The 19414-nt window shown below is 41.0% G+C and overlaps 1 long non-coding RNA gene across 1 annotated transcript in view; it reads right to left on the reverse strand.

Moving 5' to 3' along the window:
- Window positions 1-16873, reverse strand: part of LOC114807950 — a 94408-nt gene extending 77535 nt beyond the window's left edge. The window contains exon 1 of the long non-coding RNA XR_003755946.2: window positions 16680-16873. This is a non-coding gene — a long non-coding RNA (uncharacterized LOC114807950). The remainder of the gene's footprint in view (window positions 1-16679) is intronic.
- Window positions 16874-19414: the final 2541 nt, after the last annotated feature.

Raw genomic sequence — 19414 nt, forward strand, 5'->3', positions numbered from 1 at the left:
AATATAGTCAAGGGGAAGAACATCTCACAAAAACAATGGCAAATAAATAGAATCAGGGTAATGTACATCTCATTAAACAAAATAAACAAAATGAATAGGGTGTTGAAGATGTAACAGTTGAGCAGACGAGTACAGTGCTGAGGGGGAGGGACGGGAGAGGGGGAGTAGGAGAGGGAAAGGGGGGAGAAGAGGGTTTAGCTGCGGAGCGGTGAAGGCGGGGGGGAGGGAGCAGAGGGAAAAAGGGGGGAGCTCAGTCTGGGAAGGCCTCTTGGAGGAGGTGAGCTTTAAGTAGGGATTTGAAGAGGGGAAGAGAATGAGATTGTCGGAGGTGAGGAGGGAGGGCATTCCAGGACCGCAGGAGGATGTGGCCCAGGGGTCGACGGCGGGATAGGCGAGACTGAGGGATGGTGAGGAGGTGGGCGGCAGAGGAGCGGAGCGTGCCGGGTGGGCAGTAGAAAGAGAGAAGGGAGGAGAGGTAGGAAGGGGCAAGGTAATGGAGAGCCTCGAAGCCTAGAGTGAGGAGTTTCTGTTTTGAGCGGAGGTTGATAGGCAACCACTGGAGGTGTTTAAGAAGGGGAGTGACATGCCCAGATCATTTCTGCAGGAAGATGAGCCGGGCAGTGGAGTGAAGAATAGACTGGAGCAGGGAGAGAGAGGAGGAAGGGAGATCAGAGAGAAGGCTGACACAGTAGTCTAGCCAGGATATAACGAGAGCCTGTAGCAGTAAGGTAGCCGTTTGGGTGGAGAGGAAAGGGCGGATCTTGGCGATATTATAAAGGTGAGACCGGCAGATCTTGGTAACGGATCGGATGTGTGGGGTGAACGAGAGAGCCGAGTCAAAGATGACACTGAGGTTGCGGGCCTGAGAGACAGGAAGGATGGTCGTACCATCCACGGTGACTGGGAAGTCTGGGAGAGGACCGGGCTTGGGAGGGAAGATGGGGAGCTCAGTTTTGCCCATGTTGAGTTTTAGGTGGCGGGCAGACTTAGAATTCCTTAACTCCCATTCTCTCCTGGACCCCCTCCAGTCTGGCTTCTGTCCCCTTCACTCTAAGATCACCCATGACCTCCTTCTTGCCAAAGCCAATGGCTCCTACTCCATTCTAATCCTCCTTGACCTCTCAGCTGCCTTTGACACTGTCGCCCATCCCCTTCTCCACACCTTATTTCACCTTGGCTTCACTGACTCTGTCCTTTCCTGGTTCTCCTCTTATCTCTCTGGCTGTTCATTCTTGATCTCCTTCGCAGGCACCTCCTCCCCCTCCCATCCTTTAACTGTTGGAGTTCCTCAAGGGTCAGTTCTTGGCCCTCTTCTGTTCTCCATTTACACTCACACCCTTGGTGAACTCATTCGCTCTCACAGCTTTGACTACCATCTCTACGCAGATGACACGCAGATCTACATCTCTGCCCCTGTCCTCTCCCCGTCCCTTCAGGCTCGCATCTCCTCCTGCCCCCAGGACGTCTCCACCTGGATGTCTGCCAGCTCTGGGTCTGTAAGATAATCAATCAATTTTGTGTACTGAGTGCTTGCTGTGTACAGAGCAGCTTATTATTCACACTGGACTTTGAATTAGATTTTCTTACCATCAATGGGGCATGCAATTGGCTTCTTGGTTTTTTCTAGTAGTGGTGATGGTTTGCACTGGCATTCATATTATCTTGACCTTTCCCCTAAGGCTAGTGGCATGGAAAGTAGCTGAGTATGATTGAAGGTACAGTCTAGCATAAAACAGAAAGTATCTATATGTCCTCCTCAGAAGCAAACACTACTGTGCCCTCATCTGTCTCTATACAGTTGCTGAATAAGGCACAAACTTCTGCCATAAAAGCTGTTGGGTTGTTTACAAATGATGTAAGACCAAATGATTTGAATAATACAGCATGAAGTGTCCCAGAGAACTTGCAGTAGAACTGAGGAAACTGGAAGTGTAAAATTGTATAATTAAGATGTTCCCCATTGCACAGCATTAGCTTTAGACATCATTTCTTCTGTCTAGAAAAACATCAAACCCTATTATTATTCCAAGACTTTCCAAAACTCTTTTGGTAACCCTTTTCAGTGTTTCCTAATTTTGAATTTAGAAAAATCTTCCATGGTGGACAGATTAGTTGAGGATTCTTCAGGTATATTGTAGGATCATGCTAGCTTGTTAAATACACTCAGTTCTGTCAGGAGATTTCATTAAGCAGTTTAGATAGCATGTGAAAGCTGAATTAGGGAACATTTTTCTGAAAATATATGTCTGTCACAAATCAATAAAACCTGGTGTCACAAGAAATAGTTGTGCCCATCTGTGCAACAAACGACAAGGGGTAAGTCCCACAATGTGAATTTTCCATAACATGGGATTCTGCAAGACTCCAACACGTGCATTGTATGCGAATTGGGTATAACACTTAATGACTTACTTGCATGTGGTTCCCATTCAACCTCAAATCTTATTATAGCAAAATCATGCTGTTGTGGAATTTGCCCAAGTTTGCAACTTGAAAAACAGGACAAAGATAGCCCTTCAATGTCACTGAGTATTTTTTGGAAGCTCATTAATTATGCAACATTAAACTGTCAGTTCTTGTCTTGCATATAAATATTCTGTGTATGATATGTTTAATTTAATTTAATTGAGAAGCAGCGTGGCTCAGTGGAAAGAGCACGGGCTTTGGAGTCAGGGCTCATGAGTTCGAATCCCAGCTCTGCCACTTGTCGGCTGTGTGACTGTGGGCAAGTCACTTAACTTCTCTGTGCCTCAGTTCCCTCATCTGTAAAATGGGGATTAAGACTGTGAGCCCCACGTGGGACAACCTGATTCCCCTATGTCTACCCCAGCGCTTAGAACAGTGCTCGGCACATAGTAAGCGCTTAACAAATACCAACATTATTATTATTAATTTTAGTCAGGGTTCATTCATTCATTAATTCAATCATATTTATTGAGCGCTTACTGTGTGAAGAGCACTGTACTAAACACTTGGAAAATACAATTCAGCAATAGAAACAATCCCTGCCCACCTCAGACGACTTCTATTCAAGTTTCAAGATTTGTTCATTAAGTTATCTAAGGGTAGACACAAAAGTATTTTCTAAAATTTAATAGCCCACTCCTAACCTAAAAGTGAAAGACAGCAGAAAGAATTGTTACATTAAAAAAGAGAAAAAAACTATACAGAAAACGTTTAGGGCAAATGAAGTCCCAATGAAGATCAACATTCTCTTAGAAAGTGACATATGGCTACTCTTCATTTTTGAAAATTACACTGCTACTGCCTGGTAGGTGGCAACTGGGAGAAAGGTTGTGTTAGATTTTGAGGTTACACCCAAAATGGTGTGTTTTCAAACACTTTCCAAACAGATCTGAAAGGAGAATTGTGGGGAAGGAAGCTCAAAATACAAAGTGCAAAGAGCCTGGTTTTGCTTACCTTTCCCAGAAGCTACTGACTGAGGCATTTGGGAAGAGTTTGGCTTCTCTGCCAATAGTGGGAGAGCTCCGCTCCATATTACCCTTTGTTGGAGAGCTGCAGGTTCACTCAGGGAGAACCCCAGCTGGCAGTGCATTTCTCTCTATATATCTCTCATCTGTAAAATGGGGATAGCATAGACTGTGAGACCCATGTGGGAAAGGGACTGTGTCTGACCTCAGAACCTTGTATCTACCCAGGAATAAATACATAGCAAGTGCTTTCTAAATCCATTATTATTAACTACATATGTTTTGAAGAAAACATAATGAAAATTATTTTGAAAGGCTTTATAAATGTGTGTGTGTGTGTGTGTTCATGAAATAATAAACAAGGCAACATCTAGGAAATTTTTGTGAGTGAATGGTCTGGTTAGGACTGTCAGTTTTGCGTTGCTTTTCAGACACAATTGCTCTTACAGTAAACTTTGTTAATGACATGATTTTTGAATATGTAGGATATACTACTATACCCTGGTTAACATTCTTAATTTAGTACCATGAAAGAATGCCAAATGAAGTGTAGTCATCCAGAGAAAACAATGAAAGCTGCATTAATGTGTTCCTCAGATACAAAAAAAGGCCAAAACAATGTACGTATATTTTAAAACAGTGATTAAAACACAAGAAATATCATTACACTATAAAATAACAACGCAAATGTATACCATACTCCACTCTGCTGCCCAGATCATTTTTCTACAAAATGAATTAGGAAATGTCTCCCCAAACCTCAAAAAACTCCAGTGGTTGCCCATCTACCTCTGCATCAAACAAAAATTCCTCACCATTGGCTTTAAAGCACTCCATCACCTTGCCCCCGCCTACCTCACCTCACTACTCTCCTTCTACAACCTAGCCCACACACTTCACTCCTCTATTGCTAACCTTCTCACTGTGCCTCCATCTTGTCTATCTTGCTGCTGACTCCTTGCCCACATCCTGCCACTGGACTGGAATGTCCTCCCTCCTCAAATCTGGCAGATAATTACTCTCCCCCTCTTCAAAGCCTTACTGAAGGCACATATCCATGAGGTCTTCCCTAAGTAATAATAATAATAATGGTATTTGTTAAGCACTTACTATGTGCAGAGCACTGTTCTAAGCACTGGGGTAGATACAGTGTAATCAGATTGTTCCATGTGGAGCTCACATTTTTTAATCCCCATGTTTACAGATGAGGTAACTGAGGCCCAGAGAAGTTAAGTGACTTGCCCAAGGTCACACAGCAGACAAATTGCAGAGTCGGGATTAGAACCCATGACCTCTGACTCCCAAGCCCATGCTCTTTCCACTAAGTCACACTGCTTCTCGCCTCTCTTTCCTCTTCTCCTACTCCCTTCTGAGTTGCCCTGACTTCCTCCCTTTGTTCTTCCTCCTTCCTAGCCCTGCAGCACTTATGTACATACATGTAATTAATTTATATTAATGTCTGTCTCCCTCCATCTACACTGTAAGCTCATTGTGGGCAGGAAATGTGTCTGTTTATTGTTGTATTGTACTCTCCCAAGTACTTAGTACAGTGCTCTGCACTTAGTAAGCACTTAAGGCTTTGCACACAGTAAGCACTCAGTAAATATGACTTTATGAAATATAATTGAATGAATGAACCCCTTTAACTGGGTGGAGGAGGAATAGATAGGGACATAGGGGTACCAAGCAGACTGTAATCCAGTCAAATTTACCTTAAGCAATTCATACCTCTATCATGTATCCATCACTCTTATCAAACCAGTCCCAATACTGATCCCTAATCTTAATGACAACCTAGAAGATAAGTCTCACCTTCCAGAAAATAGTGAACAAGGAGGTGTTAGAAAAGGCAAATCAGCTTCTCCATCAATGGCATTCTTTTTCATTGCAAGTGGTGAAATCACAAGGTATTTTTATTTCCACCCCAAAGTTTTCAGAACACCTGAAATGTATAGTGAACCATTTTGGGGTTTGTGGGGTTTCTCTGGAGGTGGGAACTAGAGCAAAGGAAAGCAATACAACTTTTTTTTTTCAATGCAATTTATCATGAATTGGTAAATATTTTCTTTTTATAGTACTTGTAAGCACTTACCATGTGCTTGGCACTGTACTAAGTGCTGAGGAAGATAGAAGATAATCATCTTAAATGCAGTCCCTGTCTCACATTTGACTCACAGTCTAAATAGGAGGGAAGAGAATTTAATCCTCATTTCACAGATGAGATAGGCACAAAGATGTGAAGTGACTTGCCCAAGGTTACAAAGCAGAGAAGTGGTGGCTCTGGGATTAGAATCAGGTCCTCTGACACTCAAGCTTACATTCTTTCCACTAGGTCATGCTGCTTATTTTTTAATTGCCACATCACAGTCTCAAATTATATTGACCTAACCAGACAGCCTCATTGATTCTTGATATGGAGCTTTATGCTCTCCAGTCGCCACATTCTGCTTTGCAGTCTACTTTCTGATTCTATTTTTTAACTCCCTGGATAAGTGCACTACTATTATTGAAGAGTATAATTCCTAGGTAGCAGAGTTCAGTAAAACAAAACCGAAGTTATAGGTTGCCCACGAAAATCACTGGTCATTGTATGATTCTCTGGGTGTAGGCTAGTACATATCTTCAGGTTGTTGTTTTTTTATTCAGGCTTGTCTAAACAGTGTCCAGTGTCCATAACACTGCCAATTTTGCAAAGCGATTCATGATCATTCTTATGCATATGTGCTTCAAGAATACAGTCATCAGCATGTAGCAATTCCTGTCTCAAAGACAAATGGTGTTTATAACCTGTTAAACTGGAAGAGTTTCCCAGGAGATTGGAAGCATATTCTGATTCTGGCTTCCAAATTCCTCATTGCACCCTAAAGCCTGGTAGTACAGGGTAGCTTGATCTTGTCTTGTCTTCCTTGTCTTCCCAACTCACAGTTCTGTTTCACAGATAGTGTATCAGAGAAGTACTGCTGTCCACATCTCTATGGCTGCAGTGATACCACAGAGAAACTTGCAGGTTTCTGTAATTTCCAGGAGCTTGATATTTAACCTTTTTGATTATTTGGATAATGCTTTTGGATGCATTGTTAGATTAGCACCTCAGGATTGAAGCAGCGTGGCTCAGTGGAAAGAGCACGGGCTGGGGACTCTCTTCTTCTCCCTCTACTCCCTCTACCACCCCCCTTCACCTCTCCGCAGCTTAACCCTCTTTTCCCCCCATTTCCCTCTGCTCCTCCCCCTCTCCCTTCCCATCCCCTCAGCACTGTATTCATCTGCTCAACTGTATATATTTTCATTACCCTATTTATTTTGTTAATGAAATGTACATCGCCTTGATTCTATTTAGTTGCCATTGTTTTTACGAGATGTTCTTCCCCTTGACTCTATTTATTGCCATTGTTCTTGTCTGTCTGTCTCCCCCGATTAGACTGTAAGCCCGTCAAACGGCAGGGACTGTCTCTATCTGTAGCCGACTTGTTCATTCCAAGAGCTTAGTACAGTGCTCTGCACATAGTAAGCGCTCAGTAAATACTATTGAATGAATGAATGAAGGTCATGGGTTCAAATCCCAGCTCTGCCGCTTGTCAGCTGTGTGACTTTGGGCTAGTCACTTAACTTCTCTGTGCCTCAGTTCCCTCAACTGTAAAATGGGGATTAAGACTGTGAGCCCCACGTGGGACAACCTGATGACCTTGTATCCTCCCCAGTGCTTAGAACAGTGCTTTGCACATAGTAAGTACTTAACAAATGCCATCATCATTATTATTATTAGGAGCTGACAGTCGGCTATTTGTCTATGATCTACATACTCTATCCAGAAAGATTCTGGCTGGGATCCTGCTGTATGTGGAAAGCAGTAAGATGAGCTATGGTAGGAATTTCCACATTCAGTTTCCTCCTCTTTATTCCTTAAGACAGTGGCACAGTGTGATAACAGCAGACTGACCCACTAAGGGCTTTGAGAATAAATCTGGAATCCACTACTGGAGACAGACCAGTCTGGTGAGCAGCATTTGGGAAAGATGCTAATCTTGATCAAAAACTCTGTGAAAATTAGAATCCTAAGAGGTAAGCTCAAATATAGAGACAAGCCCTGCATAAAAGAAATCCATTTGTATAGCAGGGAACTGTATGAGGCTGCAATGAGGATGAGCAAGTCAGTCGTGTTATTTTTTTCAGCCACATAGAGATACATTTTTACATAAAATGCAAAATGGAAAATGATGGAGAGAACAGTGGACTGGTAGGCATGAGGAGTCCTCTGAGAACTTAATAATTGTGTTATTTGTTAAGCGCTTACCATGTGTCAAGCACTGTACTAACTGCTGGGGTAGGTACAAGATAGGTTTGACATGGAACTCACAGTCTAAGTAGGAGGGAAAACAGGTATTTGATCTCCATTTTACAGATGAAGGAACTGAGGGACAGAGAAGTGACTTGTCCAAGGTCTCACAGGAGGTAAGTACAGAGGCAGGATTAGAACCCAGGTCCTCTGACTCCAAGGTCCATGCTCTTTCCGACAGGCTAAATTACTTCCCATAACTAATCTATGTGCATCGATAAATACATGATCATCTATAAGGTTGCTCATTCCTGGTAAAAAGGGAAGAAAGTTGACCTTTCATCTGCTCCAGAAAAATTTTATGGATCGGGATATTCCAAAAGAAGGGAATGTCAGAGCCTCAGTATTCAATTGACATCTCCTTTTTTCAAGTTCCCACTATATTAAACCTGTGACACACAGCTCCTATGTCTAGCAGAGGTCATGGGAATGAACATACTGATCAACAGAAAAGCAGCATGGCTTAGTGGAAAGAGCATGAGTTTGGGAGTCAGAGGTCATGGGTTCTAATCCCGGCTCCACCGCTTGTCAGCTGTGTGACCTTGGGCAAGTCACTTAACTTCTCTGTGCCTCAGTAACCTCATCTGTAAATGGGGATGAAGACTGTGACCCTACGTGGGACAACCTGATTACCCTATATCTACCCCAGTGCTTAGAACAGTGCTTGGCACATAGTAAGCGCTTAACAAATACCAACATTATTATTATTATTATTAATAAAATAACTAAATCCTGACCCACTAAGGGCTTTGAGAATAAATCTGGAATATCATATATTTGACTAGGTGCATATCACACCTAAAAGGTACAATTTAGGGATTTAGCATATTTTATCATTTGCAGGCACTGTCCAATTTTACCACATTAATTAACTCTCAGCCATGCTTTCCCCAAGGGAAGGGACAAACAAAAAATCAAATTACTGAACCCATTTACCACACAAGCAGTTATCTGCAAACTAAGCTTAGCGTGCTTTCTAAAGCTTTTTCTTGGAGTTTAGCTATTCACATTTGTAAAACTTTTTAACTGCTAATTTTCTCTCTTGGCACAAGCAAATGCATTTTTATCCAAAATTTCTAAGATTTTCTACATTTTGTTCTATAGATCATAGCCACTGTCTTATATCTTCATATGCCATTATATAATTTCTGATCCATATTTGTTCCTTCTTTCCTGAGGGGTGGCCAAGAAATATCATTGTCATGTTACAGATGGATAAATCATGAGACTGAGTGTTGAAGTCTTATCCAAGGTCAGGCAGATTATCAGAGGCCGATTCAGAATTCAAACCTGACTTCTCTTTAAAGTGAGTCCAAATGCTGGGTGTACTGAGTCATTTATCAACATCACATTGTTGAAGTGACACATTGGCCAGTGTCAATACTCTGGAGATATGGAACTTTGAAGAGTTTACATCTAAGGCAAACAGAAAATGTTTAATAATGACCAATGTTCAAGGATGTTCAGAACTAAAAGAACTTTCACTAAAGAGGGAAATTATGCTGAAAAGTCCATTTCAGGTTGCACTACTTTGACAGTCCATACATTCAAGATGCCTTCAAATAATTTTCTTAATAATCTATTAAATCAATCTGACCTTTTTCCACTGACTCTAGCAGAACAGGAAAGCATTCAGCCAATGATCAGCCACTCTTTCAGCAATCATTCAATAAAAGGTATTTATTGAATGTTTACTGTGTGCAGAGCACTGTACTAAGTGCTTGGGAGAGAGCAGTACAACAAAGTTGGTAGATACATTCTCTGCTTACAAGTTTATAGTCCAGCATAACAATTCTCTATTCTCTGTGCTGGAAGAAAGATGGGAAGAGGGTATCATTTCTAGAGTCTTGGTCTGTTGATAGTGTCAAATGCATCCACTTTCCAAATTAAGTTCAGCCATAGTAGTAGATAATTTTTAGAAAAAAAAATTTGTGTAGGAAATATTTATTTATCCAACCTTCTGTTTAAATGCTACCATAAGATCTGGCATAGCCACTGAAATCTTGATAATGTACTATCAATTAACAGGACAAATTCTTTTGTTAAAATCCAGTTAAATGGTGCCAAAGCTTAAGAAATTGCTTTCAGCAAATTTCACCTGTTTCATAACATCTATTTAAAATTAGCATGCCTTTTTATGTTTCCTATGTGAGCTTAGTGACTTTTTCTCCCACTGTCTTGTTTATACTGGCCCATGGACCTATTTTCTAGGCATCTATTCTTTGGGGGAACATCATATACTATTGCTTTATCTTCTAATTGCAATATGTAGTGTAGTGGCTTCCAGTCATCTGATTCAATCACAAGCAAGGATGACCTTTATCCAAGAACCTTTCTATAATAAAAGGCTGTTATTTCCCACAGGGAAAAGAGCAGACTTTGAGAGTGAGGGGAGCTTTCCCTGAGCCTAATAAAGACAGGCAGCTTTTAATGGATGGAATGCTAACCTGGGATTAATAGAAAAGTAGCTGAGGATGGTCAAGCAGAGCTCTCTGCAGATGGATGCCCAGAATGGCACTTTATAAAATATAATTTTTCTGCTAAATTGCACAGCATCTCTAGTGCTTCAACCATATTGTTTACCTCCACAAGAGGAACAGGTCCTAAAGGTAAGGATTAAACATGTGCCATGCCTGAGGAAAAAGAACAGATGGCTTTGCCGCATTGGCTAGCCTTTGTCTGTTGAGAAACTGCATCCAACTCAAGGCCAACCAGTTGCCAACTAAATGTGAACTTGGCTTGATAAGCCATGCTTTCCTCTGACATGTTGCCAGTTTGCCAATTTTGCAAGGATTCCTGCCCACTTACCCACTGTACTCCTGGACTTTCCAGAACCTCGCCCCTTGGGGCTGATCTTGCTAGATTCTACATGGTTGTTTCTGTTTGCTGCTCACTTCCACAAATTCTCCACCATTCCTGATTACATTTTATTTTAGAGATGCAGTATTGCTAGGACTACCATTAAAAGAGACAGAAACAATTTGCCTTTTTATCAGCCATAGAAATTGTGCTCAAGCTTTGTTAATCAATTTCAAGGAAATAGTATGGGAAAACATATTAGTGATCTGAGGTTCAGTTCACTATGGGGTTTTCAAGAACTAATTTGTTTACCTATTTTTCAACCCCAATTGCAGTAGGCAACATGTTTAACAGACATTCATTTATCCATTGATTTACTAAGAAAAATGAAAAAATATTATGTCAACAACCTTTAGGATCAAGTTCTAGTCAACTCTCCAACAAATGTATGAGTGGGTAGGCACAACCCCTGTTGGTCACCATTTCCATTGGAAGAAAAAAAAAGTGGAATTCCCTAACCTCACAGAGATCTTATAAAATTAAAATGATTTTCAGCCTGAACTTAAAACCCCTTAGCCTGAGAAGAGTCTGGTCAAAATTACCTCAACCTTATGAATTAATATTGACTGGGCATCCATAGACTACATGGCACTGCATGGAATGTTATGGAACAGATGATATGAGATGGTGAAACACAAGAGTTCCTGTCCTTAAGGAATTTCCAATTAAAGGAGAAAGACAATGCAATCCAATTAAAGCATAAAGACACCAGAGAGCATGCAGATGGCTCAATTTATGCAAGACAAGAAGTGGCCTGCATCATTCATGTGAGGTCTGTGTGTGAGTTTAAAGATTTCTGAAATTAGATGGAGAACTTCATGACCCAGGTTTAAACCCAGTGTTGAAGGCAGTTGGGTTTTGAGTAAATGTTAACACGAATGAATGAATGATAACCTGAATGGATAGCTGCTAGGGGTTAGTTGGACACTGAGATAGGATTGCTAAGTGTTTCTCCATGATCAATCAATCAATCATATTCTTTGAGCACTTGCTGTGTGAAAAGCACTGTACTAAGTGTTTGGGAAAGTAACAATATAACAGTACCCAAATTCCCTGCCCACAAGGATCTTAAAGTCTAAAGGAGGAGCTTACAGGCCCACAAAAGAATTAAATTTGAAACAAGTGTTCCAGGTTTTGCAGTTACCACAGTACTTCCCAGGATTCTTCAATGCCTGGCTTCTGAGAAAACACAATATTTTGTATTTTCAAAGTTTCCCTTTCAGATTTTGGATGTGCAACCAAGAAATAATAGGCCATAAGCTAATATCAGCAATAAACCAGAATCATCAAATTCAAAGATGAATTTTTGGAGTGGAAATTCTCAGGCATATGAGATAATGGCATATAACAAGTAGAAAAATGCTATCAGTGGCTGCTTTGCAGGGATTTTCAGCTCATTCAAAACCATATATTAATTCTAAAACACTGTGCATGAAGATGACAAAATGCAATATGATATTCTCCCTTGGCGGTGGAACACTTCTCAAACAATGGGTGCCAGCCTGCCCAATTCTGGATTTATGGCTTATTTCTGCAAAGTGTTAATGATTCTCTTCACTATCAATTGCAGGTTACAGATGGGTAGAGTAACACTGTAATGGTTGAACTAAATCTCCACAGATGAACTGGACAATTACCTTAGTCATTCAGGAATTTGCCAGCCAGTTAGTTGTAACTGTTTCAGGACTGCAGCACTCTAACAGACCATAATAAACACATATACCTACACATACACTGGGCTACATGCTCAGGGTAGTCAGTCATCTCTTAATCAATCAATCAATGAATAGTATTATTGAGTGCTTACTGTATCCAGAACACTGTACTAAATGCTTGGGAGAGTACAAAACAACAGAGACGGTAGACAAGTTCCCTGCAGACAAGAAGCTCACAGTCTAAGAGGGGAGAACGGTTTAGAGGGGGAGAATGCATCAGTGAATGAGGATGTTTTTTCTTCAATGTGCGGCTGTGATAAGCTTCACCAGAAGAATGCTGGGAGAATGATAGTGATTCCTGGAAAATGTTACTTCCATTTGTGTTCTGGAAATTTTACCTCTCTGGGACAATATGTTTTTTGTTTTTTTCTTTTTTCATGGTATTTGTTCATTCATTTAATAGTATTTATTGAGCGCTTACTATGTGCAGAGCACTGTACTAAGCGCTTGGAATGATCTTAGTCCAACATATAGAGACAGTCCCTGCCTAAGGACTTATGATGTGTCAAGCACTGTTCTAAGTGCTGGAGTAGATATAAATTAATCAGGTCGGACAGGGTCCCTGTCCCATACGGGTCTCATGATCTAAGTAGGAGGGAGAACAGATATGGATTCCCCATTTGATGGTTGAGGAAACTGAGGCACAGAGAAGTAAAATGACTTGCCCAAGGTCACACAATAGATAAGTGGTGGAGCTGAGATTAGTACCCAGGTCCTCTGACACCCAGGCCCATACTCTTTCCACTAGGCCATGCTCCTTTCTCTGGGCTCAGTATATTCATCATCACATACCTATCTATGACTACTAATGGTGAGATGCTATTCATGCTTGAAAGTGTGGCTAGAAAGAATAATGTGTGACTAAAATGTGCTGTCCTAGTGCCCACAATGAAGAATAGATCCATGCTGTGTTAATGGGTTTGCCTGATTCTGTTTCCAAACCTGCCTCTTGGGATCTTAATTTTGGGGAAGGCTTTGCTCGAGGAGAGCAACCCTTGTCTCGATTTCTGCAGACTAGGTTGGCCTGTCCACTTCCATAATCCTGCTATGGTCCACTGTCATGTCATGTTGTTTGAGACTATATCTACTAGGCTTTATATTGTTGCTTCTGTCCTCCCAGAGCGAGAGAGAGAGAGAAAGAGCTGCCCTTCAGTGTTGATGGAGAAGCAGCGTGGCTCACTGGAAAGAGCACGGGCTTTGGAGTCAGAGGTCATGGGTTCAAATCCCAGCTCGGCCGTTTGTCAGCTCTGTGACTTTGGGCAAGTCACTTAACTTCTCGGTGCCTCAGTTACCTCATCTGTAAAATGGGGATTAAGACTGTGAGCCCCACGTGGGACAACCTGATTCCCTTGTGTCTACCCCAGCGCTTAGAACAGTGCCCTGCACACAGTAAGCACTCAATAAATATGATTGAATGACAATGTGACCAGGATTTCTTTTCCTACTGTGTGCATGCAAATATTGTCTCTTGCTTGACTACCCAAGGGGCCCACACTAGTTTTTGATTCTCTCAGTATCACAGTTTTCTTAAAGTCCCTGCTCTAGAAAAGTTCCCTGTTTTATTGCCTATGCCAGGTCAGCCTACATTTCTCTGCTGTTTCCCAGCTAACCACAGTTATACCACATCATCCAAATATTTTGAAACGCTTCTTATGTCCTCCATGCTTAATGCCCTACCCCCTTCAGCTCACCCTACCACAGATATTTAGGAATCTTGTAGTCAAATACTCCCTTCAAGTGCCCCGACTTGAAGATTCAAGGTAATTTGATATATCACTGGTAAATAATGTTATCATCACATACCTTCTGCTTTTCAGAGTTCTAATTTCTCAACTGCAGAGATTAATGTGTTCACAGCAACCTTCATTATAAATGCTAAGCTTTTACGAACAGAATGATCACACTGCAGTATTTACAATTATTTTATCCTAATCATTAATAATAGTAATCATTGCCTTTTATATCCACTTCCACAATTCTACCCAGAATATATCACTCCTTCATATAGTACAAGCAAAATTAAATTAATCTAAAGTTTAAAAAATTCTATAAAAAAAAATCATGGGAATATTATCTAGAGTACAATAGCAATCTCATAATGTCAAAAAGTTAATTATCTAAACACTTCTAAAATTTTAGTGTAACAGAATAATAGACAGAATTTATTGAAATGAAACAAGGCATTAAATTTTTGAAGCAATTTCTGAAGCATAAAAACCATTAAGAGTTTGGTAGTGCTTTAACATAACATCTTTTAAGAATTAATGGTATTTAAAATGACCAACTACACAATTCTCCTCAGTCACAAATTGGAAAGGATCTGTGCAACATGCAGTAAAATCAGCTTTCAAGGTCCACTCTTTGTAGCTGTAATAGTATTGATTTAACACTTACGATGTGTAAAACATATACTGAGCACTCAAAAAGACATATGTAGATAAGATATAGAGATGGTCCTTGGTCCAAGGGGTCACACTCAAAAAATAATGGGGAAGGGGAGGGTTGGCGACACGTAAGGAAAGACGAACAAAGATGATGACAAACCTGAAAAGAGCAACAGAATTTCAGGCTCCACATAGATCAGACCAACAGTTAGAGAAATCACAGTGAATTTTCAAAGATGGTGAACCAATTAATCACTCAATCAATTTGATTTTCTGAATGCTTATTGTATGCAGAGCATTATATTAAGCACTTGGGAGAGTATGATATAGAGTTGGTACTCATGACCCCACCACTCAAGAACCTCCAATGGTTACCCTCTTCCTCCTCAGCATCAAATAGAAACTCCTCACCATTGCCTTTAAAGCACTCAGTCACCTTGGCCCTCCTACAACCCAACCCTCCCACTTCACTCCTCTGCTTCTAACCTTCTCACTCTACCTCGATCTCATCTATCTCACTGCTGACCTCTCACCCATGTCCTGCATCTGGCCTGGAACGCCCTTCCTCCTCATATCCAATAGACAAATTACTCTCCCCACCTTCAAAGCCTTTTTGAAGGCACATCTACTTCAAGAGGCCTTCCCTGACTATGCTATCCTTTCCTCTTCTCCGACTCCCTTCTGTGTCACCCTGACTTGCTCCCTTTATTCATACCCTCTCCAAGCCTCATAGCACTTATGTACCTATCTATAATTTATTTATATTAATGTCTGTCTCCCCCCTCTAGACTGTAGCTTGTTGTAGGCAGGGAATATATCTGCTATATTGTTATATTGTACTCTCCCAAGCTCTTAGTACAGTGCACTACACATAGTAAGCACTCAATAAATATGACTGATTGCTCTCAAGGAGCTTACAGTCTAATGGGTGAGACAGACATGAAAATAAATTACAGATAGTGGAAGAAGCAGAATATAAAGATATGTACATAAGTTTGTGAGAAGCAGTGTGCCTAGTGGATAGAGCACAGCTCTGGGAGTCAGTAGGACCTGGGTTCTAATACAGGCTCTGCCACTTGTCTGCTGGGTGATCTCACAGTTACCTCATCTGTAAAACAGGCATTAAAACTGTAAGCCCCAAGTCAGACATGGACTGTGATTAGCTTGTATTTTACCCCATCATTTAGTACAGTACCTGACACATAGTAAGTGTTTAACAATAGAATTAAAAAATAGCATATAGGCTGGAGGGATGAGAGATTAATTAGGGAAAGCCTCCTGGAGACCCACAAGAGTGTAAGCTCCTTATGGGCAGTGATTGTGTCTACTTACTCTATTTTACATTTCCAAGTGCTTAGCACAGTGCTCTACTGACAGTAAGGACTCAATAAATATCATTAATTGAAGAAGTGCTACGGAAGTTTTAAAATGTGCACACTGAGCATCTATATGTGGAGAGCAGTCATTTCTAATGCAATAATTATCATGAGGTATCTCATCTGGCTACTGTAAGAGAAGCGGTGTGGCTCAGTGGAAAGATCCCGGGCTTTAGAGTCAGAGGTCATGAGTTCGAATCCCAGCTCTGCCACTTGTCAACTGTGTGACTGTGGGCAAGTCACTTCACTTTTCTGTGCCTCAGTTACCTCATCTGTAAAATGGGGACTAAGACTGTGAGCCCCATGTGGGACAACCTGATTCCCCTGTGTCTACCCCAGTGCTTAGAACAGTGCTCTGCACATAGTAAGCGCTTAACAAATACCAACATTATTATTACTGTAAACTCCTTATGGGTTGCTTGAAGGGAGAGATTATAGCGCCAAATTTTATTGTATACTCCTAAGTGCTCAGTACAGTGCTATGCATACAAAAGGTGCTCAATAAATAATAATGATAAGCTGATTCTCACCCTTCCCAGATTGGAGGAAGGGCTGATGGGAAATCCCAATACGGTTAGTACCTGGGCAACTTTTCTCTGATCTGCAGGGGTCCATTCTGGTGGCAAAGGAGTGGCTGGGACCTCACTTTTCTGGCTGATTAATTCTGGCTCTTGGAAGTGCTGATAATGCCCAGATAATCCAATGTTAGGGAATTACCCTTCATCAGCCTGATGCAGATAATTATTTTTCACATCTCTTTAGTCACCTACTGGCCTCCCTTTTCTCCTCCTTGTTAAACTTGTTTACCATTCTCTTGATCTAGGTCTCTCATTGTTACCTCCATACTGTCTCTATGGCAATGATTATGCCTGGAATGTCCTGCCACCCACCCCAAAAAGAAACATTTCCCAGTTCACTAATTTCCTTCACAGAGACACTGTCCCTTTTTTGTTTGTCCCTCTACTGTAAAAATGGGGATTAAATACCTGTTGTCCTTCCTTCTTAGACTGTGAGCCCCTTGCAGGACAGGGACTTTGTCTGACCTAATTAACTCCTACCTACCCCAGTGCTTAGAGTGGTGTTTGACGCATAGTAAGAGCTTAACAAATACCATAAAAATAATTTTAAAAAACAGGTATTGAACCATGTCACAGTTGAGGAAACTGAGGCATATATAAATTAAGTGACTTGCCCAAAGTCACACAGCAGTCAAGGGGCTCCCAGGTTTGTACTTTTTCCTCTCGGCCACACTGTTTCCCAGCTCTTGGGAGAGCACAATACAACAGAGGTGGTAGACACATCAAATCCTTAATGGTCTACCATTCTCCGATATCCCACTTTAGGCAAGACTATCCCAATATTCAGGGTTTCTTCTTGCCACTCTAAAGGGATCAGGTAGAGCCCATTAGGGTCTCACTTTTGGCTTGGATAGTTGGAAGGAACTGACCGCCATGGTGGTACTGGCAGCAGTACAGAATCAGGTAGTCATCTAGGAGAGGCTGCTCTGCTTACCACAATGAAACCAGCCCTTCCCAGGCACTTTTGAGGAGGCTTTGTAATGGCTGGAATGGCATATTTCCAGTACAGCAGGAGCCCTTTGACAACAAACTCGGGCAGGATCCATTCACCGTTCCTGGCACTTCCACCACTGCTCAGGCCACACTGGTTTCAGTGGGGAGGAGTGTTCATATTGCCATAATGGGTGCCACCAACAGACATTGGCTTGATGAGTCTGTTCCCTCCTCTCTCTTTATGCCTCTCTTTCCTTCCCTGCCTCACCCCTTTCTCTTTCCTCCTTTCTCTCTCACTCTCTCTCTGGTTCTGTCCCTCTGTCTCTCTGTCTTTCCCCTCCTCTAATTATTTTGTAACTGACAGCTTTGTGGCAACCATGTAAGCTCATTGTGGGCAGAAAATATGTCCACCAACTCTGTTATATTGTATTCTCCCAAGTACTTAGTACAGTGTTCTGCACACAGTAAGCACTCAATAAATATTACTGATTGATTTTTTTCTATAAAGATTTGGGAAAGCAAAGTATATTAGCATCATCCTAGACACTCAAGACTGTTTCTTGCTTTATGAACATTGAGACCTTAAAAGAAATCCAATATGATACCAAATCTATTGACATCTTTTTAAATCATATTGAAGGATGACAAATGAAATGAAAAATCTAAGAAATAGATAGAGATTTACTATGCAAATGATTCTCCCTTATAATTGTTATGCAATGAATCAGATTTTTATGAAGCCAATGACTGGCCTAGAATAATGATTTCTGAACTTATGCAAGTTTAAGGTTTAGGTTTGGAAAAAGACCAAAATTCAGAATGCTTGTTAGCAGCAAGTCCAAACCTCTTTCATCAAGAATTGGGCTGGGGAGCTCATGAGAATCCGACTAGGCTGGAAACCTCCTAAAAATCAAACTTCCAGTGTTGCAGAACATTTGCTTTGGTTTTAATGGAAAAAAAAATCAAAAACCGAAAAAAAAAAGCACATGGAATTGCTCTCTAAATCTTTTCAACTAGCAGGAAAGGTTCAAATCCTGTTTTACTTTTCAGCTTGCAATTTGGGCCAGAACTCAGTTTGAATGATAATAAGAGACTACAAACCCACACTTCCTCTTTTGTTTAATTCTAAATTATACAATTGGGAAATTTTGATCACCACCCTTTTTTATTCTTGACAGATGATAAATAATTCTAAAGCAGAAGAGAAGTACTCATTATGTTCCTGCTTTTGTTCTTTTTGACCATCTTAACACAGACTCTGAAATCATTTAGCAAGCAGCATTTTTAAAAATTCTGCTACAGCAGAAACAGGAGGGTGCTTATGCTATTCTCACATTATCCCTCCCTCCCTCTGCTCTAATTTCATTATTACCTATGCTCAGTTTTTAAAAGAGTTTTTAATGTAGATTATTTATGGTTTACACAAGACATGCTGCACATAAAAAAGGTAAAGGCAAATTGTGTAAGCCTCATTAGGCAAATTTTACTTGAATTTGAGTCTTATGGAAATATTGTGTAGTTTGAATTTTCCAAGTTTCTTTAATCCATGATTTGTAAAGGAAAATAAACTCTCCCATTAACAACATGAAAATCAGGTCCAACACTAGCCTATCGGCTGCCCTGGGAAAATCTGAATTTCTCAGCAGGGAGGTGTGTATGGGGGGAGGGGTGGGAGGGAGTGGGGCTAGGGTTAGGATTTAAGGGAAGCATTACTCCCTCTTCCAATACCTGTTAGAGTAGAAGCAGAGAAGCAGCATGGTTCAGTGGAAATAGCAGGGGCTTGGGGGTCAGAGGTCATGGGTTTG

This window comes from Ornithorhynchus anatinus, chromosome X5 (genome assembly GCF_004115215.2).
Source record: "Ornithorhynchus anatinus isolate Pmale09 chromosome X5, mOrnAna1.pri.v4, whole genome shotgun sequence".
In the NCBI taxonomy this organism is placed as follows: domain Eukaryota; kingdom Metazoa; phylum Chordata; class Mammalia; order Monotremata; family Ornithorhynchidae; genus Ornithorhynchus; species Ornithorhynchus anatinus.